Raw genomic sequence first — 25229 nt, forward strand, 5'->3', positions numbered from 1 at the left:
AGATTATGGGACGTGAAGATGATTTGTCTGCAGTTTGTTTTGCAAATGTCCCAGGCGTTTGATCTCTTCACCATCCTTTGAGTGCATTGTTTTATAGCAGCTGCTCCAAATCACCAGCAATGCAAACCTACAAAGCCACCTTTTTTTTTTTTTTTACAAAGACCCTTTTTGTTATTAACTTGAAAATTTACTTCTAGATAGATTAATCAAATACACTTTTCAATCAGTTATTGAAATTGTATGCTTTGCATCAGTTCACATCTCCTTTATAGTGCATTTAAGTGGTGCTTGACCCGAGGGTTAAGAGGATGGGACTGCTAAAGTAATGCTGGAAAATGAGGTTGAAGATGTCATGATGAAGCAGGCACAGCCACAAAAAAATTGTGACTATATGTCCTGGGGGAGGCCATCACAACAGAGGGGTTTGGAGCTCAGTGTGTTTATGTAGAAAGTGCTGGCTGCCTCCTCTCATCAGTTTAGCCAAACTGCCTTTTAACTGAATGCAAAATCCCCTTTTTCTTCTCTCTTTTATTTATGGAAATGTTTACACTAATAAACATCACCGTTTTGTACGTTTCTTATCTCATCCTCCTCTTTTCCACTGTCGCTTTCTTCAGCTCTCTCTCTCTCTTTTGCTCTTTCCTGCTCAGGCCTCGCTTTCTTTTTTCCACGGCTATTTCTGTTTAGCCACGAGTGCCCTGTTGTCGTTTACAGAAACCATCTAAAGCTCTCCTTCTAACTAAACACACAGACACTGTAGCACCACCACAAAGGCACTTGGCTAAACAGTCATGACAAGGGGTGGGGGGGACCTCACATCTACAGACACACACGTAACATTGAATGATCCTCCCTGTGGTCTACTGTGGTATGAGAACGGGGTTTTCATGAGTTATTTAAGCCCTCTTCATCATGCGTGTTGCGCTGCAGCTCACACTGACATGACACGGCCCATTTCCTTCTCTCGGGCCAGAAACGTGACACAAGACACGCTTTCCGTGTTCACACAGAATAGAGTAAAGAGGTACACAGGCAGTCATGATCACAAGGCTGTAGGGTTTAAATCATTAAATGTCCCCATGCAGCAACCGTAGTGACGCTATAGCGATAGACTGATGATCTGAGACAGTTCCTACTGTCCACTGCAGTCTGCACTCTCTGCTCGGTCACATCATGTCAGAAATATTTCAGAAGGAGCCACTTTTCATTTCAAATGCTCAAAACCATTGCAGTGAACCCTCATATGGAAGGAAACAGAGGGTTTGAACTGGGCTGACCACGATGTGCTTCATGCTTGTGGACCCTTGATTTGATGAATACTTCACAACCCACTCAGAGCAACTACACAGTCAATACATCGTTAGTGGTGAGGAAGGACAAAGGTAAACCTCCTGCTACACTAACTGCACAGATTTCTAATAGAGGGAGTGACACGCAGGACTTATATAGCCTATATAATAGTAAGGGTATATGGAGTGGGAATCTGTGGTGCTATTCTCTTCTTTATCTCAACTGTTGGAGCATTTATCCGTCTCACAGCGTCTTTGATTCCTGCCTTTGTTAGCCTTTACTCTGCTCTGTTCCACTGTGTCAGAGCAGCCTTCTGTCCTTTTCACACTCAACAAATCCATTCAGAAACATATGCCTTCATGTTGTTGTGTACATATGTATATTTTGACAAGGGAATTACGCATGCTGATTGCCATGAGATGAGCTGTGAGTGTGTTTTGATCGCAACAGCACAGCTGGACTTGGCAGACTTGGCAGTTGAGTGCACTTGGCTTTTGGCCAGTTCAATACAATCACAATTACCCACAGTGGGAGCATGGAACACCCCTGAAGGTAGGGTGTGGGTACTGGTTGGGGCACAGAGGGTGGGTACTTAACAGTCTTTGGCCACTTGCATCTGCTTGGAAAGACTGAGCTTGTTGTGTCTGGTTAACATTCCACATTAAGAGTGTTAGGGAAGACAGCAGGTTGACTGCTCAAACAGTCATGCCACAACACAGTAAGCTACACATGCAAACATTAAACAAAGCCGGCTGTAAGAAGATGATTACAGCTGCACTTTCCCCCATCTTTTGTCCAGTGGACAGATCGGCATGTGTATGTAAGGAGCAGTGCAAGGAATAAGAGAGCAAAGAGGTTACACGACTGAGGCGCTGAGGGGTGGGGAAGGAGAGGATGGTGAGCTGAAGATGTGGTAGCAAGGAATGCGCTCAATAGAGGACGACTGGAGGGTGACAGAGGAAGCATGGGGAGGAATGCCACTGCTTGCTCCCCCTCCTCGGCTCCCTCTCTTTTCTTCTTCTCTTTTGTCCCCCTCTGTGGGGATGGGAGGGTGGGACAACTTCAAATGACAGTGACAAGCTTGCCACCGCTTCTATGAAGCACAGCAGATGGGAAAGTGTGTGTGTTTGTGTGTGTGTGTGATTAAAATGCCGCTGGAGACTGGGGTATACTGAGTCTCTTGGCAGCACCACACTTGGCAAAGTGCCACTTCTCTGCCCTCTTTTTCCAGCCCATCAGAGTGGGCATTGAGATATGTGTGTGTGTGTGTTTGTGTGTGTGTATGTGTGTGTGTTAAGTGAGAGCAGGCAGTCTCAATAAACAAATATTAATTCACAGTGTTTTCATTGTTTGTTTCATTATCTTTTCTTCAGGGTCTTGCAAACTGGATGGCGTGTGTTGCATGTTTTTTCATTCATGTATCTGAGTAATTCAGTAATGATCATAGAACTTTTGCGAAACAGAGCCCTGTTCTGCAGTGTGTGGCGCCAGTGCTGGCGTGCATGGGGGAATTAGTGAGGAGACAGTGGGTTTGGCAACATGCCATGGTTATTAGCCACTCGCATGGTGGGCATGAGCTTATGCCCCGACTCAATCACTCACTGTGTTTGCATTTGTGTGTTTAATGTGTTTGCTCCTGTGCGTGTATATATGCAAGTCGAGCATTTGTGTCGGGATTCTCCTCTGGTCACACTGACCTTATTGTGCAGTCACTCCTGGTTGATTTGTATCCCTTCCAACACATTCCTTTCCCTGAAAGGCCGAGAAACGGGCTGTTGACCCCCTTTTCCCCCCATATTCACCGTCTCTTTCTTTCCATCGCTCTCTCACTTTCTCTCCTCTTCCCTCCGGATGGGTTTGATTTAGTGACTGTGGTTTTCCAACCAGAGCCTGGGAGCCTGAAAGTGTAGACTTAGGGAAGAGACCTATAGATTCACAGGCAGCGGAGCATGTCATTACTTGGCCATAGCTCATCAGCAGATACATCATCAGGCTGGAGCTCTATTAGATGTGAGCTGATGCACTAAATGATGGCAGTATCTAAAATTGCATTGTTATTTCTGGGTGGATATTTAGCTCTATACTGCATATATCAATATTCCTACCTACCTTGCTATCCTAACACCATCGGGGAGGCAATGTTTGGAATCTGACATTCTTTCTGCACAATGACAATGACACAGTTAAGAGTGATAAAGAAGTGTCTTCATCAACTATTCCTGCAACAAGCTTGTTGCCAGTATGCCCTCTTCTGCAGCTCTCTTCTCTCCCTGTCTCTTTGCCTGACTGCCTCACAACAGATAGGCTAACTTTTGGCTTCACAAGGGATTCAACACCTTCTCTCCAAGGTGAAAGTCCCTTGCTTAACTTTTTTCTTGTACAGGCACTTGCTATATTCTACTATTATACCACTCACCACAGCTGGTCTTAAAGGATTTGTAAAGCTTGATCTGCAATGCTTTAAAATGACCTTAAACTACATCAATTACAATATGTTGAAATGCATTGCCAGTTTTTATCCAAAAAGCTTAAACCCCATGTTATTGAGTAAAAAAATTAATAAATTTATGTTGTTTTTGAAAGTGTTGTTTTTTAACTTCAAGTAACTAAACCTGTTGCCAGTACTGCTTGTCAACATTGTGATTCCCTTTTTTGGACTTGAGAGAAAATATATTTAGATGTATTAAGATATACTATATTTACACACTGAGACCACCTAATGTGAGGTGGAGGCCCAGCGTGGAAGCCATCAGGCAACGTTCAAGACAGCTCAGGAAAAAAAAGAAGAAAAAAGACAGCTTAGTGAGAGACTTCCAGGCTCTGACCTTTGACCTCACATTGAGAAAGGAAGCAGGTGTTCAAGCATGATTAGGCCTGATGTGCTAAAAACTGGCAGCAAGCTTTGTAGAGGCTATCCCAGCTGTCATAGGGCAAGAAAAGGAGGAAGTACACTCTAGACAGGTCACCGAGCCTAACACGGAGAGACAGACAACCATTCTCAATCACATTTGCACCTATGGCCAGGATCACCAGTTAACTCAACATGTCTTTGAACTCTCGGGTGAAGCTGAGTAACCACACAGGCACAGGGGGAGGATACAGAGGAGCCGCAGCCAGTCGGTGGAGTCAAACCCAAAAGTTTCTTGTTGCGAGGTGACAGTAATCATCTTTGCACCACTGTGCCCTCCGACATTATCGAGAACATGGGAGAAAAATTAGAAAATCGAGCAATGTAATAGCTCAACTAAAGAAGTACACTGCTGGAATTAATCCACAGTGGGTACAAGAAAAAGTGAGGATGTTTTCTATAGATGAAAATATTTCATTAAAGTGTACTTTTGCCAGTGGTGGTCATCTAATAACAATATTGAATTAATTTTTATTTGGGCTTTTGTCATGTTTTTTTCTCTGTGTGTCACCTTTATTTATATCACCTTTCCTCTCCAGCCCTTTTTGCAACCCCATGACTTTAATCATCCCTTTCTCCCATCCAGCCTTCATGTCTCCACTTCTAGCCTCTCTCCTTCCTTTCTTCCCACTCTCTGATCCCTCTCTCTTTCCCTCCTTTCGAACTGTCCTCTGCTGTCAGGCGACTTGGCTGAGACTAAGTGCTTTTTGCTGTCTCTCGGCAGGTGGGACTGTAATAAAGCTTGTCAGTGGGAGGCATGGGTCGCACTGTCACATGCTCTTTGGCTCCCCTCTGTAACTCCCTCCTCCATCTTCTTCTAGCCCCGCTGCTCCAACAACCACCAGCACTCTCTGCCATGATCTTCTGCTTTTATTTTTCCTCTCTCATTTGTCTGCCTTTTGTTCCCCATTTTGTCTTGCTCTTACCCGAAACTGTGCTCCTTGACTTGTCTCTCATGTGTCTCGCGCTTGCTCTCTCTCTCCCCGGTTTCCTTGCCAACGGCACTTTCAGGAACATGATGAAGAAGAGCAGCAACAGGAGACACCCCTCTCGACATAACAACCAAACACACAAACCCTCACACACATAGGCATAACGCACACAAACGGGCACAGACACACAAGCAATCCATATAAATGACTCCAGGTGAGGTTGTATTGTTTGCCCAGCTGCTTTTCCTAACCACCCTCTCCTGTTCCTTAGTAAACCAGCAGGCTATATGGAAATCAGCTTCCTCTACACAAAACAGTTCTCTGTTCTTTCGTGTCTTTTTTAAATGTTTTTGCTTGCGGTGTTTGTGCTTGCATGTTTATGTATTTGCGTGTGCTTGTCGTACACTCAAAGGGCAAGAGAAGGTTAGCACTTGTATATTATTTGCATGCACATTTTTCAGAGTAACATAAAGGCGTGTTCTTGATCTGGTGTATGGTTGCGAATGCTTGTGTAGGTGTGCTCCCTCTAATTGAAAAAGCTCGTACATAGTCTTTCTTCTTCTAGCCACAGGATGGCATTACAGAGCCCCTTCTTTAAAGGAATCCTTCCCTTCCACCTCCTGCCAGCCACAGTTCATTCACACGCACACTCTCACACACCCACATGCACACACATACGCACACAGCCCTCTTTAGTCTGTGTTAGCCCAGGCTTGTGTAAGGTGACAGAGTGCAGTGAATAATTTAGTCCTGGCCATGTTAATGGCTGACAGCGAACATGGCCTCTCCTCTCTGCCGTTGGCCCATTACTAGTACATTCTGTTTCACTTTCTCTCCTTCTTCCTCCCTCTCCTATCCTCCTCTATATCTTCCATTTATGTTGTTCTAGTGAAACTATATACGTGTCACGTTTTCGCCTTTATACGACTCTGTACATGAAAATAAAGAAAGACTGTAAACTCGTCTTATAATGGTGCCCAAGAGTAAAAATGTAAACGTGTAATGTACGTAATGTAAGTGAGTTTGATTAAATATTTAATATGACTTTATTATATTGTGTTATTTTATTATTTTGCATTTGTCAAAATGTTATTGACAAGATAATATCATATCCACCTCTGCTTTCTCATGAGCATTTCCTTTTGACTGCACTTATGCTAATATTAAAATGGTAAAATACATAATACATAAACTATATTAAATTATCCTGTCCAGGTTTCTTTCACATAAATACTATATAAACATAAAAAATTCTTAAAATTAATATTAGCTTTCATTGCATTATTATTATATAATAATTATTGTATAATAAACTGAAATAAGCAACATGTATGAAATAACTGCATGGATCTTTTTTACGATGTAATATGAGGCACAAACGTTTTTTGGGAGCAACACTAGATATGTCTGGATGTAATTACAAGAAAAGTCTACTTGGCTCTTCAAAATGGCTTTAACACTATTAATAAAGCGAGGTTGACACCTTAATATTAATTATGGTGTCATTTTTATCTGTTGGTTATCTACATTTAACTGTATTTTCCCATTAGTGTATCATTTACATCCGGTGTGGCCCCCCTCATCAGTTTCTGGGGTGGGTTTTTTTTTTCACCTCTCATTTACCATACGTATGGCCTCATGTTCTGCATAAACTGTTTAGAAGACACTCGGGAAACCAGGGTTTGTGTTTGTGTGTGCGCATAACTCCATTTAAGCCCTTGATTGCTCCACTGGGCTTCAGTTCTCTTGTGTGTGACGTGGGAGAAGAATAATACGACCCTAACTGTTACGGCCGGGACCGTTTCAGACGAGTGACAGGACTCAAACGCAAGACGCCGAACAGCTCGTAAATATATTTTAAGAATAATGTTTAATGTGCACACAAAATATTCATAAACAAAAGGTGAGCGTAGACGTTAACTAAATAATGATCTGGTCCGGGTCCGGGGATTGGACTGGAAAGCAAGTCACAAAAGGTCCAGGAAAAGGTCGGGGTCACTGTAACAGAATGCAAATGTTCAAAACATAGATAAGGAGGCATATGAATATGTTGTTTGGCTCAAAATCCTCCTTCGTACTGTGTACTTGCCAACGGAGGTCGGAGATGACATAGAGGGGGAGTAATCCGGGTGTGTAAATCCAAAAACTCCTGGCGTGGAGGCAGAGAGGCAGGTAGGTAGTTTTGGTGGTAGCCTGAGGGACTGCCAGAAGGTCCAGCATCCAAGTAGAAGCTCTTCGCCAGGGGTTTAACAGTTAGGTGTAGCTGAAAAAGGGAGGCGCACAAAAAACAAACATACAGTGAAGCAAAGGTGATTCACAAAAAAACACGTAAGGAAATTATGGTGGTGGCCTGCACTGACTGATGTTTAGCAGAGAATCTGGCGAAGAGCGATTGAGAACGCTGGCCTTATGAGTCCCCCGGCTAATTACCCACAGATGTCAACGATCAGCAAAAACGCTGAGGCCCCTCCCAGGGGTGGAGACGCCGGCTCGGAGGGAGACACACTGGCACACACCCGGACCATGACACTAACTCTAATCGATTCACATACACTAAACAAATTACAGCTGCCGCCCTCTTCGTCTCTCTCTTCATCTCTTTTTGGAGACCATTAAACCACAGGGACGTTACATGTAGCATATGTGGTTTGCAGCTTGTACAGCTGATGTGTGTTGAGTGTCTGCCTCGCTCTATTCTTCTCTCTGATAAAATCAGTATGAGTGTGTTTGGGCCGGTAGGAGCCGATGAGCCTGGCCTGGCAAGCTTAAGCAGCACCAAGGCCTGGCCAGGCTCATGCAGGCTCAAGGGGGATTGGTAGTGACGTATCCGGGGTGAAACGCGCCACAGTTGGAACTCCCCACCAACCTCGCTGGCTCCAGTCTGCTTGATAAAATCCAGCTGGGACTGGGGAGGAGATGTGCCATCTATCTTGCCCCATCTCTGCTCTCTTCTTTTGAGCATCTGTCATATTTAAATAATTGTCTTCTTATTAATGGTTTGTCTTAACTAAGCTCTTCTCACCGCTTCTTGCAAGCTATGTGTCATCCATTTGTTTCTTTCTTCATCTTAAATTTTAATCAACCTACCCTTCTCTCCCTCTCTCTCTTTTGCCTGCTGTTTTTTGCCATCCTCCCTACAGCGTATCACACATTTACAGTACTCCTCCTCCACCTCTCTACCTCACGCACACAAACAGATCCAGAACCCTAGAAGTGGGGTCATGATTGAGGCTTGCTGTTAATTAGACGGCAGTGGTTGTTGTAGCAATGCAATGGTAGGGTGTAATTAATTAGGTGGCATGTGCACAGTAGGAGAAAAAGAGAAAGAGGAGAGATGGAGTGAAAGAGAAAGACCGGCTATCAGTCCTCCTTTTATCCTCTGAGCTCAGATGAGTTCCCCTAATGAGAAAAAATGAGATGCTCCCAACTAGGGAAGAAAGCATTTTGTCCTTTACATGTTCTCTCTGCCTCTTCTCTGCTTGTCGTTCTGTCACTGCCTTGTTCTCTTTTCATCTGCCTATCACATCCAGGCTATTGCTAGTAGGGTGCCAGTGAGTTGGAGTCACCAGCCATAGATTTCCCACAGTAGTATGAACACAGCCTCTGGGACACATCCAGAAACACACGCAGACACACATGCAGTGGTGACAGTTATACCACACAGCAGAGATGGTAAAGCAGTCAGTTGTAAGAGAGCATAGCGAGGATTGCAGAAGTATGAGAAATGCCCTGCTGTACAGTAATGGCTGCTGCTCTGCTGCATGCGTGCTATACTGGTAGCATTGTATATGTGCATAAAGGTCGCAAGAGGAAGAGAGAGAAAGAGGTGGAAAGACTGCAAATGAGCAAAGAAAATGTGGGAGGGAAGCAAGAGGTGCACAAACACTCAGAGCACTATTGATCCTCTTCTTAGTTCAACAATGTCTGCTTGACCTCGCTCTGAAGCACCTGTGTGTGTGTGTGTGTGTGTGTGTGTGTGTGTGTGTGTGTGTGTGTGTGTGTGTGTGTACTTATCAAACATATGTGTTGGTGCAGTTACTTCTGTGTGAGTCAGAGGGCTAACCATAGTTCAGCGTGCTGTATCTGTTAACAGCCTGCAGAGAACTCCAGCCGGTGTCAACTTGTCCATTTCAACCATATTATGAATATTTAGATACACACATTGCTCCACCCTCGTAAAACGCCTATTTTGCAGTTATTTTAAATGCTCTAGTAGATTCATTAATGCTTGCAGCACAACCCCCCCAACGCCACCGTGCAGACCTGCCTTCTCAGTGTAAGCTGATAGTTTAATGGCTGCTTGGCCCTTCCTGTCGAATGTGACTGAAACTGTCCTAGGTGACAGGTTTATGGATGTTTTGGCAATGTCACTGGAGACAGACAGCTATTTACAGCCTACTGTTAGACACTTCGAATGCTGGCTGTTAACATAAATCCCTTGGTGAGATCAGCCATTGGATAATACACACTGTCAACTGTGCTCAAACGTAAATCGCCAATTACACACATGCAAACAGCAAGCGAACCCACTCAGTCCTTTGTAACCTTGTTAATACTACTGTCACCACTCAACAAACACCTCACTCTCAAACGTCACCCGCACGCTGTAAATCTCTACCTCCCTTATTTACGCCTCTCCTGCCATAACGTTAACAACCACCACTCGCTTTTCCTCCCTTGCCCCACCTTCTCTTCAGTCTCTCATCCCCTTCAACTATCATTTAGCTTTACGAGGCATCCTAAAAGAAGCCTGAGGTGTCCATCCTTCCCTTCTCCATTTTATGTCTGAGATATTGATATCCTCCATAAGTCAGATGCACCGCTCTCTATCACTGAGCAGGAATTGATGACAGAAGGGTGCGACAGGAGGGGACTGGTGCCAGCAGAGAGTTATAGGAGTCTGGCTAGGTATGCATTAGAGTCTGTGTTTGTTTAAAAGTGTGCACTGCATGCAAACAGGCTTATTAAGCGAAAGAGAGGAGTTCGTTTGGTGAGGGTGGAGGTTAAGCAAAGGAGACGACCAATAATTGAGAAAATCTGAGAGACAGGATGTGGAAAGATGGGAGAGAGGAGGGAGGGAGATCTGTTTCTTGCTTTATGAGTTTTTCATTTGTGTATGATACTGTTGCTATAAACAAGAGGTCAGCTGAACAGAGTCTGTTTATAAGGTCCATCTCACAGAGTGGGCATATCAAAAAGCCTATGAAATCCTGATCAGCCAGCTGTGGTTTCTGTGCATGTGCTTGTGTTCAGTTGTGAGGTTATCCGTTAGAGCCAACTGTTGACAACAGAATTTTGCACTTTAAACATGAGAATCAGTCTCAGTTCTCTTTCTGTTTGAATTGTGTCATGCTGTGCGAGCTTGTGCATGCAGTTATAGGTTGGTGGTGACTATGCTCGTGTGCATATTTGAGCAGTTGGTACTGCAGGACCTGTGAGTTAGATGTAGCATCTAACTTACTATCACAGCAATACATCAGGTGATGGCTTACCATAGAGCTTATGCTGAAATTGCATTGTGTTTTTGTGTGAACCACATTAGCATACAGGTGTAGCTACTAAAAGGGATATCATAAGAGTCCGTTTACATGCAGGAATACTTACTCATCTTAACCGAGTGGTTGGCACAAGGTTGAGTCGCTCTACAAATTGAATATACATAATTTTTGCTTCTTTAGATGTGGCTAAATGGTGTGATTAGTGAACTTGTTTACTGTGTGGATTTTCTTTTTCGTATATTTGTCTGCCTACATGTGTTTAAGTGTTTTTGTGCTCTGACTGCTGGTGGGGTTTTTTCCTACTATTCCACTGGGGAAAAAGAAAAGGTTTGTTTGATTAATTAATGCTGTTAGACATGAATGTAAATGATCAAAGGAGCACATTTGCATTTTGCGTTTAATTATTCATGAGTTGCGATTGCTCATGAATTAGGACACCTGTGAGGGCCTACGCCTCTCAAGCTCAGGCACTCACTCATGCACATAGACACACACACATACTCTGATGCGCACAAACACATCTCGGGATGTGATCCGGTGTGTTTAACCAGACCTGCTCATCACCCCCGTCTGTGTGCCCTGCTGTGCGCTGGGATGCAGGTCATTGCAGGTTCATCTTGCTATTATTTGGTTATGTTGCCACTCTGGCCGGGGTTCAAACATTCTGATTAGGTTACCGCGTAGCACTAAAGCTCAGACTGTCACTCTGACTGTATGATTCATCTCCATGGAGACAAAAGAAAAGCTCTGATCTAATTACCCATACTGCTGCCATCTCAGACTTGAGGAGAGGGCTGGTAGTGTGAATAAGGCGAGAGGAGCCACAGAGGTTGTAAAAAGAGGTAGAGGCGAAAGAAAAATCAACTAAAAAATAAGAGCAGGCTTGCATGCTTCCAATAGAGACCGTGATAAAAGCAGGTATTATTTGGCTTCTCGCTTCATCTTCCTCATCTCTCTCCTCATCATCAGCAGCATCCAACTGCTGCACAAATGGGCCCTTGTTGCCATGGATATGAGCAATGGTTCTCCTGTTCTGTTCGATGGGGCTCAGTGATAAATGGCGGGATGTGGAGGAAGTTAATAATTTATCCTGGGGAGGGAGCAACCGTTCCGGGGAGCGTTACCTAGCATAATGGGTTAAGCGCAGCGATTGCTGCGTGCCGAGCAATAGACTCACAGGAGGTGTGTATAAAAAATGAATAAAGGCTGAGTGGAGCCTGCTGGGAAGGAACTGTCAGGGGACTATGTCGGTGTGCGCAGGGGGTTGGTGTGTTTGGGGAAGTAGGCTTTGTCATTTCTTGAAGTTAGAGTATTGTCAGGTAAAGAACAGTAGACGCTTAATCGAGCTTTCTCCAGGCTTTCTTCGAAGATCTCCTCCCTCTCTACCTTTTACTGGGAATGAGAAACAGCTCAATATGCTTTGGGCTTTGAAGTGTGACAACAGCAGTGACAAATGAAGTTACTGCAGAGCAGAGGTGCTAGGCCTGAGCCACGTGTACTGTGCTGTCATTATCTGTGACTCATTGACACTTGTGTATACATTAAGAGTCTTCATCATCCCACCGTGTGATCATTTTTAAATAACATTTGTCACTTTCCCGTTTTTGTTTATGCCTCAAGTAGATGCTTCTTTGTATTTGTGACTTGTTGTGACTGTGTGAAAGAGAGAATGAGAATGAGAGAAGGGGTGCATGGGGTAGGCCCACACCTCCTTGAGTATTACCACAACACCTGCTTCACGTCTTTTTAACAATTCATGAGGCGCTACACTCTTTACACTACCTCATTTACCTTCCCTCCATTTAACCCCCTCCTTCCCCTTGCTCCCCTTTTGGTCCTGCTATCACCAAGATCTTTTGCATTTGGAGGGTGATGGTGCGTGCTCGGGGTTATGTAGGGGTCACCGTATTGTGTTATTCTGAGAGAATATATCAGATCAGCTTGATTTCATTATTGTCCCTCTGATGCCCCCGTACGCAGAGGCTCAAAGCTACTCAGAATGATCCTCTCCCAGCAATGAGGGAGAAGAAAAGCAGGAGTCTGTTATCTGGAGTCTTTTGTGTTGGACATTCTGCTGCGTCCTGGAGTGGATTTGTAGCATAACAAGCTTGTGTTAAAACACAGCCGAGCCTCGCAGCGTCTCCCACTGATTGTTTGATGAGTCTTTGTGATGTTCACATCTCCTTCGAGTAGTTGTAATTTCAGACTACGCTGCTTAGGTGTTTGTGTGCTGGCATCAATGCATGCGTGCACCCAGCAGAATATACGACTTGTGGTTTCTTTTCATTTGTTCTCCATTTTGTTTCGAGTGCTTGTGTTTTCCAGGAGCCTTTTTTTCTCAGCCTCCTTGTGGCTGATAAGTGATGCAGATACTGTAGTGATGGATAATAGCACCTCACATATGAACACACACATGCACACACACACTCACACACACATTAAACCTCACTCTCTTGTCTGTGATTCAGCTGAACAGTTACGAATAGTGTTTCTGTGCATGCCGGTGTATATTTGTGTGTGCTTTATTCCTCCAAAACACTGTGCACATTCTTAGGGAGCTGTTGTGCAGATTCTTAAGGCAGAAGGCTGAACAGCTATGACAGACAACTGAAGGAGGCATGGGGAGAGAAGGGGAGGAGGTAGGAATAAAAACAAAAAAAAACAAGAGAAAGTGGGATTATTCTCTGTATGTGAAATAAAGTAACATTAGTAATCACCGTATTCTAACACACATAAGTAGGAAGGAACATGTAGGTCTGTCATCTTCATGCTTTCTTAATTTTTAAAATAAAATCATTAACTGTGCTGGAACAATGACTGTCACACATTTATCATGCAAGCTGGAATGTAGATAGAGCAGCTATTAGCCAAATGGCTAATGCAAGGAAATGCTTTTCTTCCTTGTTTTTTTTTTCTTTCCTCTTGTCCTCGTACGCATGCTTTTATCTTTTTATGAGCTCTCATTGCCAATGCCAAAGAGGGAGGCTAGGCTGGTATTACGATGAGCTGTGACAGGGTCAGGCAAGTACAGCACAGCATACAAAAATCACCTGCATATAAGCAAACACGAGAACTCTTCCTGACACCCCCAGCACGCGCAGCCCAGGGTTCATGTCAGCACCCTGCAGATACCCAACTTTTGTGTGGCACACTGACTGACAGCTTCATTGAACCTCCGCCCTGTTGTACACATTTGTGGACACACATGTGCACGCTGATAGCTGTACACACATAAACACATGTACAGACCCATGCCCCCCCCCCCCCCCCCCCAGGTTGCCTTTGTTCCCAGCATCTGTTTCCCTCAGTGATTAATTGCAATTAGCGAGAGGTTTGAAGGCCTGTGGAAGAACACAGCAAGAGGAAAAACATCAAGATTAATGAGGGGATGCATTCATCAGAGATAGAGAGAGGGAGGAGGATGCAGGGAGGATGCAGAAAGAGAGAGTGAGGGGAAGTGAGGGAGAATGGAGTTAGAAAGTAGAGAAGGGGGGATGGGAGGATGTAGGGATGACATGGTAAGACGGGAGGGGCTCGGATACAATGAGGTGGAAAAGCAGGGCGCTCGTGCTCAGATGTTAATGACGTAGATAGGGAGAGCGCAGGAGCGTGACATGAAGCAAGAGAGGTGGAGTGAGAGCTGCATCAGCAGAGATGAAAGAGAGAGGGAGAAAGAAAGCGAGAGAGCGGGAGAGAGCCAGTTGTCAAAGCTCAGGCCACAGAGCAACACCACAGGGGACTGATTAAATATGGAAATTATAATTGCTAATTGACCTTTATTAATCAGAGAAGTGTGGGGGGTGTATTGCATTTTTGCGTCTCCATGTGTGCGCGTGTGTCTGAGATTGTGTATGTATAAGCACGCTGTTTGTGCTTGACTGAGTGTGTATGTGCGACTGTTTGATCCCCTCACGCAGCTCTCTCTTGTCTCAAAGAGCTCTCTCATGTTTAAACACAGCATAATGGAAGAAGCAACTAGAATAACTCACACATGCAGACAAGCACACTCACACACACAAACACACACACAAACTGGGTGGTAATGAGAGTGTGAGTATATTACGGGGAGCTAAATAGGGTCACTGTGGAACCTTGCTCTTTGGGTTGCCAGATGTGCAATTATGAATGCATGCGCACGCTCTCATAGACATGCATACGAGTCCCCGTATTTCTCTCACTCTTCCTCTTTCTGCTTTTCTCTCCTCCCACACTTTGATGTCTTCATGCTTATTATTGCACCTTAGGAAAACCCTGACATCACGTTTTATTTTGTATCAGAAGCATGCAGCAAGAATTTCTCTCCCCTGCCTGGCTCCAGATGGGTTTATTTCCTCACGTTATCGATAAACACTCACATACAAAAACACACAGTCACACACACACATGTCAGTCTTGTTGCCAGATCACACAGATTTGATTAGAGACTCCCTAAATTCATTAACCCAATGTGATTCAGCCAGCCATCATTAGAGCCACATGTAAACTGGTCTGAAGTGGTCTGATTTGGTTTCAGCTCGTCAAATGCATCAATCACCCACAATGAGCTCTGCAAGTTTTAATTACTTTTAACCAAATTGCTAGCTGAAAGGTATCACAAACCTTTAACAAAAAGTGCTTCTCTTTAATGGAAGAGCACTATTTTTGGAGTAAACCACTGGCTATTGGGAGCAGCTAAAGTTAAGAGAAGTACCTTCCTAAAGGGAGTTTTGACAAGAAGGAAGATTTGTCTGTGCTTTTCTTTCACTTTAAAGGTTTTCTTGGCAGTTCTGAGGATTCAAGGTGGCAGCTGCCTACGCAGGTCTGTTGTTATTCCCTCACTCCCACCTTTGAATCTGTATTGGGAGTTAGTCGTCTGCAACTCTAAGGGCATCTGCTGAGGCCGAGTGTCATTTCTGATCCCCAGGAGACAGAGACGGCAGGGACTCCTCCCCTCTTAGCCCTGGCTCCTCTAATCCTGTTAGCTCAGCTCAGGATCAGACTGCCATGACTGGTCTTCTGGCTCAACAGCACACACATACACACACACACACACACATGCACGCAAACTACCCCCCTTGGGGGCCACAGAGGCCACAGGGGGCTCAAAGGGACAATTGTAGCAGGGTCTAGCGATGGCAGTGAGGGTTAGGGGTCAGTAAGCAGTGCTGAAACTATAGGACATGCACATATGTCTGGGTGCACTGCACACTCACACACATACATCTTTAAAATGTACTCAGAGCACTGAGACAGAAGCTTGATCTCACCCTTTGCTCTCACTCTCGCTGACACACACAAACATATGCACACATGCATAGAATTTTCTGAACATATAGACTGCTCTTTTCCATTTCCTTGTTTCTAAGCAGCAAATAAGCTAGACTCACCTCACATCACTGCACACAGTCACTGTACTATATCCCCGGTGCATGTTGCCTGGCTTGACCACTTTTTGCGTTGATAGCAAGGAGTGTGCTTCTCTTTGGGGAGAGGACTGAATGTCAGCAGAGCAAAGACTATCAGATCTGACTCTGACGTTTGACAATTTTCTACTGCTGAAACACACAGCAGTGAAGCGCCGAGGGTTTGTGGTGTACCGTGTCCATCCAGCAGAGGGCTCTTGGAACAGTGAAGCAGAGGCTGTCTTCCTTTTGTCATGACTGCCTACTTTACTGCTCATCTATGAAGGAATAATGGCTGAAATCAACCAGTGTACAATGTTAATGACATTTGAATTAGAACACTTCTAAATTAATTAGGTAAGTAAAGTATGCAACAATCAAAATGTCACTGTTGATAAAGCTGTAAGCTGTCTTTGGGAATCGACAGACTGATTTGCTTGGTGTTATCAATCTAGGTTAGGCTCTGCTAGCTCTAGGTTTCCATGTGTGTGTGTTTGTATGTGAGGCTTGCTGGTATGTGTGTGTGTGCGTGTATTTACCGCTGGGTAGGGAGACAGTTTGATTGAGCTCTGCGCCGTAAAGCTGTCTGTTTGCCAGACGGTTTGTCTCCTGGCCAAGACTCTGCAGTGGAGAAGAATACAATGATTATCTGTCACAAGGCAGCAGCGTTCTTCATCAGTCTGGCTAGCAACAGCCCAGACTGCCCTGTGTAAGCCTCAGACCACACACTGAATCAACCTCAAGACTTTCTCAACTCTGAAACTCTATACAGGAGCACAACTTCAGCTTTTCACATTACCACAGAGCTCTGTGAGCAAATCTCTCTTTTTTGTGGCCTGTGTCTGTCTGTGTGCGTGGTGGGGGTGGGCATGCAATAGTGTTCACACAGGAGCGTGAAAGGAATGTCAACAACCTTTAACCCCTGGACTCATTAATGTTAGCAGGGTAAGGTGATGATGTGGCAGTGGGATAATTGATGCGTGTGTGTGTGTGTGTGTGTGTGTGTGTGTGTGTGTGTGTGTGTGTGTGTGTGAGAGAGAGAGAGAGAGAGTGCAGGAGAGACAAGAGAGAGTACGTGCACACGGATCCAGAACAGTGACAGAGCAGACATGATTTATCACGTATTAGTAGGCAGAGAGGAAGAGGACAGAGCTCTCAAAAGCCCGAGGTTACAAGATCAGGTCAAAGGTCATGAAAGGTCAGACCGCTGAGTGGATATCAAAGAGCACTCTGGGAGCCAGTTATGGCAGACCAGGCCAAGATAGGCTTGCAGGAACTGCCTGAGCAGACAATAGCATGTAAACAGACACCCACCTCACTTGCAGGCTTGTGTAGGTGGAGTGTATGAGGCTGAAGTCAGTGTGATTGCTCGGAGGTCGAGGAAATCGGCCCTTAGATGATACGGTGGATTTTCTCAGTGCCATCACTTCTCTGATGTACACACACACGCATGCACACTTTTGAAATCCAACATGGGTTACCTCTTGACAGACTGACTGCAAATATGTTCTAAAATACGCATCTAAACCAAGCGTGCTGGTACACCCAAACAGACATGCACAAGCAGACAAAGCCCCACAAAGGCAGCTAATTTCACACTGGCTCTGCTGGGGCCCTGTTTGGGCACGGCTGTGAAGCACAGACAGAGAGACAGATGGTGCAGGGCTGGCAGGAGGAGTTTCTGCTGTCCTCTGTGCACGTATGTGTAAGCGAGTGTGTGTGTATATATATGCATTTGACTGATTGCTTATGCACACTTCTGCTTGTGAATGCATTCTCTGGTGTCTTTGTGCATTTTCAAACGGAGATCTGTACACCCCGCACCAGCTACGCTGGCGGTGCCTGTCCTAGATGTTTCCTGTTGCCAAGATAGGTGTCAGGAAATGTTACCCCCAGCATAACCTCTGTCTTCATAGTGTTTGTTCAATCTAGTTACAATGTTTTGTAAAAGTCATTTCCTGTCTAAGAGACTACAGATTGCGCATATTAAAAATGAGGAAGACCTGTTTGAAGTTTAATGTAGCTGGCAGAGAATGAAACAAGCTCTTATATCCTTGTGTTTTGGAGGTAATGTTTTCCGTCACGCTGTGCATGGACATATTAGTGTGTGTGCATGTGTGTCAGGGGTGTTCACGTGTGGTTGCTGTAATTGAAATGACTGGTTGCCATGATAGCTTGTGCATAGCTAAAGCTTATTAGTGTGCTTGGCTTGGTTGAACTGCAGCCAGGGGGTAGGGGTGGAAAAAATAATGGAAGAGTTGCTAGGAAAGAAACAAAGGAATAGGAAAGAAATGAGGAGACAGTGAGAGAGGCGGCAAAGATGATGGCAAAAAACCAAGAGGATAATGAGAAGAGGTGGAGAAATCGACACAAATAGAAGGATATAGATGGACATTAAAGTGGTGAAGGGATGAATACAGGTGGTGCTCACAAGCTGTTTTAGCAGGTAGCAGCCAGAGGCAAGACTAATGGGCTAACGGGCAAGCTGACGAACTTAACTGACTAGGAGTGAGGCTGACAGACGGTCAGACGGATAGATGGACAGGCTGACAGTCAGTTAGCCAGACAGGCAGACAGGGAGCCAGTGTCATCCCACATTGAGAGAACAGGAGGAGTGAGAGGGGTTCATATTCCCCAGGACAGGTGGTAGAGACATGCCACTGCTGCCACTTGGCATTCACTGTCCTACGCCCCTCTCTCTCTTTTTCTCTCTCTGAATGTTTCTGTCAGCTCTTGACCTGGTCTTTCTCCAGATTTCTTGCTGTAGAAATATAGACGGGTCCTGTTTTTTCTGTTTGAGTTGCTTAAAAGACAGCGAATCTCACAGAAAGTCTTCGCCCTCCCTGTTGTGGGACGAATAGGCCAGGCAGGTAAAAGGCAGCATGTTAGCGATTAGAGAGGCTCAGTGAGGCATGCAGGTAAGCCCTCTGTCCCCATCAGTCAAGGCCAGGGCTGCGTGGGTGGGTGGGGTGGCGGTGGCGGGGCACTCGAGAGACTGGACCTGACTTGCTCAAGTCGCAGAGGCCACCTGCTCCCATTCACTGCTCCACAGCCCTGCCTGACCACAGCCCCGCTAGCACCATGCAGGCTAATTAAACTCAGTGTGGCACATACACTCTCACTCCCACTCACACTGGGAGACACACACTTGCCAGCTCACGTCAATGGTGAGAATACACAAATAGACACACGCGCTTAAAGTATCATCCACCTACACTCTTTGGACGGGAAGAAAACAAAGTGAGGAATGCAAACATTTTATAACACGGGAACAGAAACAATTGTAATACATGCTTACACACACATGCAGCCTGTGCGCTGCCAACAGACTGTCCCAGTTTAGAGTAGGAGTGTTCTATCTGGCGTCCACCCACAGCTCTCCTCCTTTCTCGGATCTCACTGCAGTATTTTCTATGGTCTGTCAGTATACTATGCAGGGCAAAACTGTCACTAATGTGATGGAGACAAAGCCCTCTGTGCCTTCACATAGATACTTGCTTCCAGTTAATGGAAGAACTTGGCAGAAAAGAAATCCCATCATTTGGTGCTGGTATATTCTCATTTAAGAGCATTTATTCTTCGATTTATTAAATATCTTACCATTCTTTTGCCTCTATAGTTTAACTTCTCTTTCATTTGACTATGCGTGACATTTATGCTTTTTTAGAAATTATTTCTAAATTGCAATTTTGAATCTGTTTTGCGATTTGGGAAAAGAGCAAAAAGAGTAACTTCTGCAGGGAGAAAATGAAATACTGTCTGATGGATTACGTTTGGGAAGCCAGCTGCGATTTAAACATTTTGTAAGAAAAAAAATAAGGAAATGGAGAAGGGATGAATATTTCTGGGGTGATGAAGCGTGTGTGTGCGTGATAGGCAGAGGTAGACAGACAGTTAAAAAAAGAGGAGACAGTGGCGGTGAGGGACTTAGAGAGGTGTGACTGTTTCCTAAACTGATTTAAGGCCCAGCCCTCCCAGACCCCCGCAGCTTTCAACATGCCACAGGGAGTTGTCCCATAATCCTCTGTTCCAGGTAAACAGCTTTTTCCCTCCTCCAAAAGCCTGGACCCATCTCTCCTGCACACACACACTATCAAAAAGCACTCCTTTGCATATGCCTCTAAAGCATTCCCTTGTTTAAAGCTTGGGGGCCCCTCATCTGTAATGGAACTCAGTGATGCACAAATACGGCTCTATAATTTTTTACAAATTTCCCCCGTTTGTGTTGATCACGGCAAACGGCACACATTGTGCACGCAGAAGAATGCAGAACAAATAAAATGCTTAGATGAATGCTTTTCATCTAAACATTTCCTCTCCTGATGAGGTTATACAAGGCCATACCAGCTGCACCCTCATTATCCCCTTGATTGTCTGATGTTAACCTGCACAGCTGCATCATGGGCAATGCTGTGTTGCCTTCAGTTCTCCTCCTTCTCTGTGTTTAACAAAGTCTTTCCCCACACAGCAGAGAAACTCCTCTGTTTACACTCCATCACAGACACTTAAACACTACTCCCTCGCCTCTGCCTTCCATTTCCTCTTTAATCTCGCCCTCCTCTCTTTTCTTTTCTTTTCTCCATCCACTCCATTTAGTCATTAGGTCGCCTCTCATCTGCATAAGCTTTCCGTTGTAGCACTCGATTGCACTGGGCTCCAGCTCATGTTTATTAAATAAGCCTTCTTGTTGTGTCTGCCCCACAGCTTGCCCTGCTCTCTGCCTCGTCCTCCTATTTTCTTCCTTTGCTGTTTTCTCTCCTTGCCGCCTCTCCCTCTCTCCTTGCTTCTCTCTCAGCGGTTGGCGTGCTAGCCTGCCCCTCTCCCTCCCCGCCCTCTCCTTCTTATTCCTCTGTGGGGTATTAAAGGCTGTTTCTGTTGGCCGTCACTCTTCATAAGTGGAGTCTTGCTCAATGTGTTCGCCCCGTTCCCTGAGCGAGTGCACCTCAATGCCCTGGTGCGCACTCTCTCTACAGGCCCCACTCAGAATGGAAATGAAGGGAGTCTGTAATGAGTTCCACTCAGCCAGGGTCCCCGACCCCACCACCATCAGCCAGCTTAGAGAAGAGAATCAGAGAGACAGAGAGAGGGTAGAGAAACGAGGGTCAGAGATGGAGGGAAGAAGAGGCTCAAGGGAAAACACAGGGGTTTTTTTTCTTTCTTCTTTTTTTCTTTTTTTTTTTTACACCCCCCTGTTTTAGTGCCTGGTTGCCAAGCTGCTACAATGTTAAGCCGGCCTTTCTTTCGGTCTATAGGGAACAGTGTGGGATCGTCACACCGAGCAGGAGAGTAGAATGATTTTGAAAGAGAGGGTGCTGGAAAGAGAAGAGGTGAAGGGAAAGGACAACAGTGCAGAGCAGAGGACAGGAGAGATGAAAGGATTAAACGGCGAACAAAGGCGATGACTGTATTTCCAACGAGAACATATTGGTGATGAAAGTGCATGATGACGACAACAGTGATGGTGGCAATTACGACAACCGTAATTGATATCTTTCAACCACTGCCAGCTCATTACTCTGAAGAAAACTGTGAACTTCAGTGTAATTAATTGGTTGGAAATCTGGCATTCTACTTCGCTGTACAGTTTTAGGTCACAGCCCTTTGCACTGAAACTTAAGAATGTTTTTTTTTATTAAGTAGCCAACCCATAATAGATGTTGACTAAAGCAGGACAAATCAGGGATCTCCAGAGCCAGTAATGTTGGGTCTTTTTTATGTAAATGTGTAGAATCTAAATATTTTTATGCATGAAGATGGTCTAAATTAGTCCCAAAGGTTTTTTGTATTATTTTTATTTCTCTGTTAGAAGTAGCAGCAGACTTTTTTTTTTTTTTTTTCCTCTTTTGGCCTGTCCCGTTTGGCTCTTTTGCCATCAGAATTGTTGTCTAAAGGCAAAGAAAGATGCCCAACGGATTTACTTTACCAAACTGACCATCCCAGCCTTGCCGTAATGGTCCATTTGATTCACCTTTTATTGTTTATTTTATTTTCACTTACTGAATACGGGACAGACTTGACTGGGGGAAAGAAGGGGAGAAAGAAAGAGGGAAAGGGAAACAGCTGAGAAGAGGGACGGGGGAGAAGGGCAAAAGACAAAAACCAACAGAACGGGCAGAGAAGAAAAAATGCATATATCAATCACCTGGATCACCTGCTGAGAAAGAAAAAAGAAAGCAAGCAGAAGAGAACAAGAGTAATAGAATAAACAACATCACAATGATATATGGGAATATGACAGTAAATACTAAATGTTAAACATTATTGTGCAGCACATAAGATCAACAGAACACAGTGTGCTTTGAGGTAGCAGCAGACTTTTTTTACCAACAGACATTTTAACTTGTCATAAATGTCCCTAATTTCCTTCGGGATTAATAAAGTATTCTGATTCTGATTCTGATTAAAAGGAAAAACACAGTTCTTACTAATAGCAATAACGGTGCCTACATTCATTCCCAAGTGTCCTTAGAAACCGCGACACTTTAACCTTTTCACCACATTAATCACGATTTCAGACTTTTGGCATTCTTCAAAACCAACACAGAAGTGATAAAACCGCAGTTCCTAGAACGGCCACTTGAGGCTTGCTCCAAAGGTGAGTAGATCCCCATAGACTCCTAGAAATGACCAAATCTAGAAAACAACCCAGTAAAACATGGTTTTCATCTTTCTACCTAATATAATTTAAATTGTATCAAAGCGTACAATTTGCATAATTAGGACTGTGGCCTCTATGACAGGCAAGTGATTCCTGGCACCCACGTGTCAATTAGTTGACTGCTTGCCAATAAGTTGAACCTCTCTGCCAGGCTTGAGGTGTTGGGGCTAATTGTTGCCTTTTTAATGGCATTATTTGACAAATATAGGATTATATACTCCTTAACAGCCCATATAAGAGGTCTTTTCTCCAGTATTTGTATATGAAATTCTACCATTCTGTCTGTAATAGCAGGCAGTTTGGCACGAGAGAGTGTGTAAGCCTGTTTGTCATTTTGAGACTGTAGGAACTACAACTGCTATAAGATAACAATAACTTTGGAACCCATTCAGTTGATTCAGTCATTAACTAATTAGAAGGTTATGGAAATAAATAATTTCCTCTTAATGATGTGAGGTGTGTATCTTTGAGTGTGTGCATACATCATGAGTGATTCCTTCACAAGTGGATGAGTCATATTAGATGTTGTTTACACAGCATCTTTATCCTGTACTCCGAAGCAGTCATCTGGAAGAACTGGAGCCATGTCGACACAAGCTAAAATTGCGTCCTAAGAGGTGTGTGGTGTGTGTGTATGCGTGTAGGTGTGTATGTGAGTGTGTGGAGAGTGAGAGTTGTGCCTGTGATAGATGAGACACAGCTGATAAGGTGACCTGGGGTTGGAGCAGTCAAAGAGTGCACAGATACAGAGTAGCTCGGTCTTTCCTATCTATTCCTGTGTGTGTATTTTGTGTCTGTGGGTGCATTTCTTGCTGTGCTGTTGTACACAGGATTGTCTGTTCAGAGGCAGATGCCTCACTGGGCGTTAAGCCCAAGCGTTGTGTGTGTGTGAGTGTATGTGTGTGTGTCTGAAAGAGGGTAATGGCTGACTCTACACGCCCTCTGACCCTGCTGGGCAGCACAAGTCCTCCTCTGTTTCTCCTCGCACTGATTAGAGGGTCAGAGAAGCATCTAACGCAGACACACACACACAGACACATACACACACACACACACACACACACACACACACACACACACACACACACACACACACAGTGTGCCTCTTTTGGCACTGCCGTCAGCACAATAGAGAAGGAGAAAGAGGACATTCACTAACATTGAGAGGTGGGGTCAAACTGAGAAGAAGAGAGAGAGAGCGGAGAGATGTGATGCGAGGCACATAAAGAGAACAGCGGCACAACATGAATTTGCACAGATAAGACGGGGAAAAGCGGATAGCACAGGATATAGGCTTGGAGGAGACAGATATGCTCAAACAAAAGATAAAAGAGAGGTGGGTGAGAGTAATATTCCTGTTATTGGAGGCAAAAAGAGCAAAAGGATAAAAAGCAAGAATGGGTGGAGTAAAAGAAAAATGAGGGCTGTGGCCTTTTTTCCTTGCTTTGTTCTGTCTGCGCTTTCCTTGCTGTCTTTTAAAAAATGAATCATTCACCAGCCCCCTTTTTTATGTTAAAAGAAATGATACACATGACTTTACCGCCCCTATCTCTGTGGTAACCTCTCTAGCTTCTTCTTTTTATCTGAAAATGAAAAGGAGAGGGACCTGCATGTGGATACCACTTTTTTTTCAAGAAACATTATGGCTGTGTGGAAGGTGTGTGTGTGTTTGTGTGCGCGCGTGTGTGTGTGTGTGTGTGAGAGAGAGAGACAGAGACAGAGAAAAAGGAGGAAATTCATAGAGGGCTGTTTTAGCCCCTAATGCAGCATTCCTGGCATTCGACTCAAGGTTTAGGTGTCTTTGGGCCACTTAACATACGTGTATCTATATTTGCATTAGTGTGTGCACACCGAAGTGCCTACGTAGATGTGAGTGCTTGTATGTGACACTGACCCACGTAAAGAGAAGGTGTGGGGGGGCATACATAATGATTGCTGTGCTTGCCACGCACAAGATCGTGCAGCATCGAGAAGGAATTCCCAGCTTAACAATCCTGCCTGCATGTGTACACAAAAGGGAGTGTGCAAAATCTATAACTGATTCTACAGAACATAGAAATGAGTCAAATTCAGTCCCATACCCACCATCTCTTTCACCAGTAATAACCACTGGTAATTATTTTGTTTCGTCGTAAAAATTTGTGCTCTTTGCCTTGTATGTACGTCTCTCTTTTTTTCCCTCTCTCCATATTGTTTCCCCATTGCATTGATCTCCGTGATAGGGTCTTTCATCCATCATTTACTTACACTCATCCGTAGTGCATACACATCACCTTCTCTTCTTTCCTGTATAATTGTGCCTTGCAGTTGATGTTAGGGTGTTCGCAGGTTAGGCGGAACATATAATATTACATAGAGACAGGTAACTACAACGTGGAGATGCTTGTCCGTTGGCTTCCCAAGTACCTTTCATCCTGATCAATCCTCTCCAGGAGTTTGAGTCTGTGAGTCTACCACTTCACTTCCACACCAGTTCTTTTTCCTAACCCACCAGAGAGGTGACATTCCACATCCCTAGAAAAAAAAAAAACTGTGATCCCTGGAGTCGTACTGGTCTTTGCC

General features: G+C 44.5%; 1 protein-coding gene across 3 annotated transcripts in view; it reads left to right on the forward strand.

The window, feature by feature from the left end:
• The window catches only part of gse1b (Gse1 coiled-coil protein b), a 170704-nt gene that overhangs the window by 51063 nt on the left and 94412 nt on the right, over positions 1 to 25229 (forward strand). The window lies entirely within an intron of this gene.

This window comes from Aulonocara stuartgranti (genome assembly GCF_965226115.1).
Source record: "Aulonocara stuartgranti genome assembly, chromosome: 1".
Lineage (NCBI taxonomy): Eukaryota > Metazoa > Chordata > Actinopteri > Cichliformes > Cichlidae > Aulonocara > Aulonocara stuartgranti.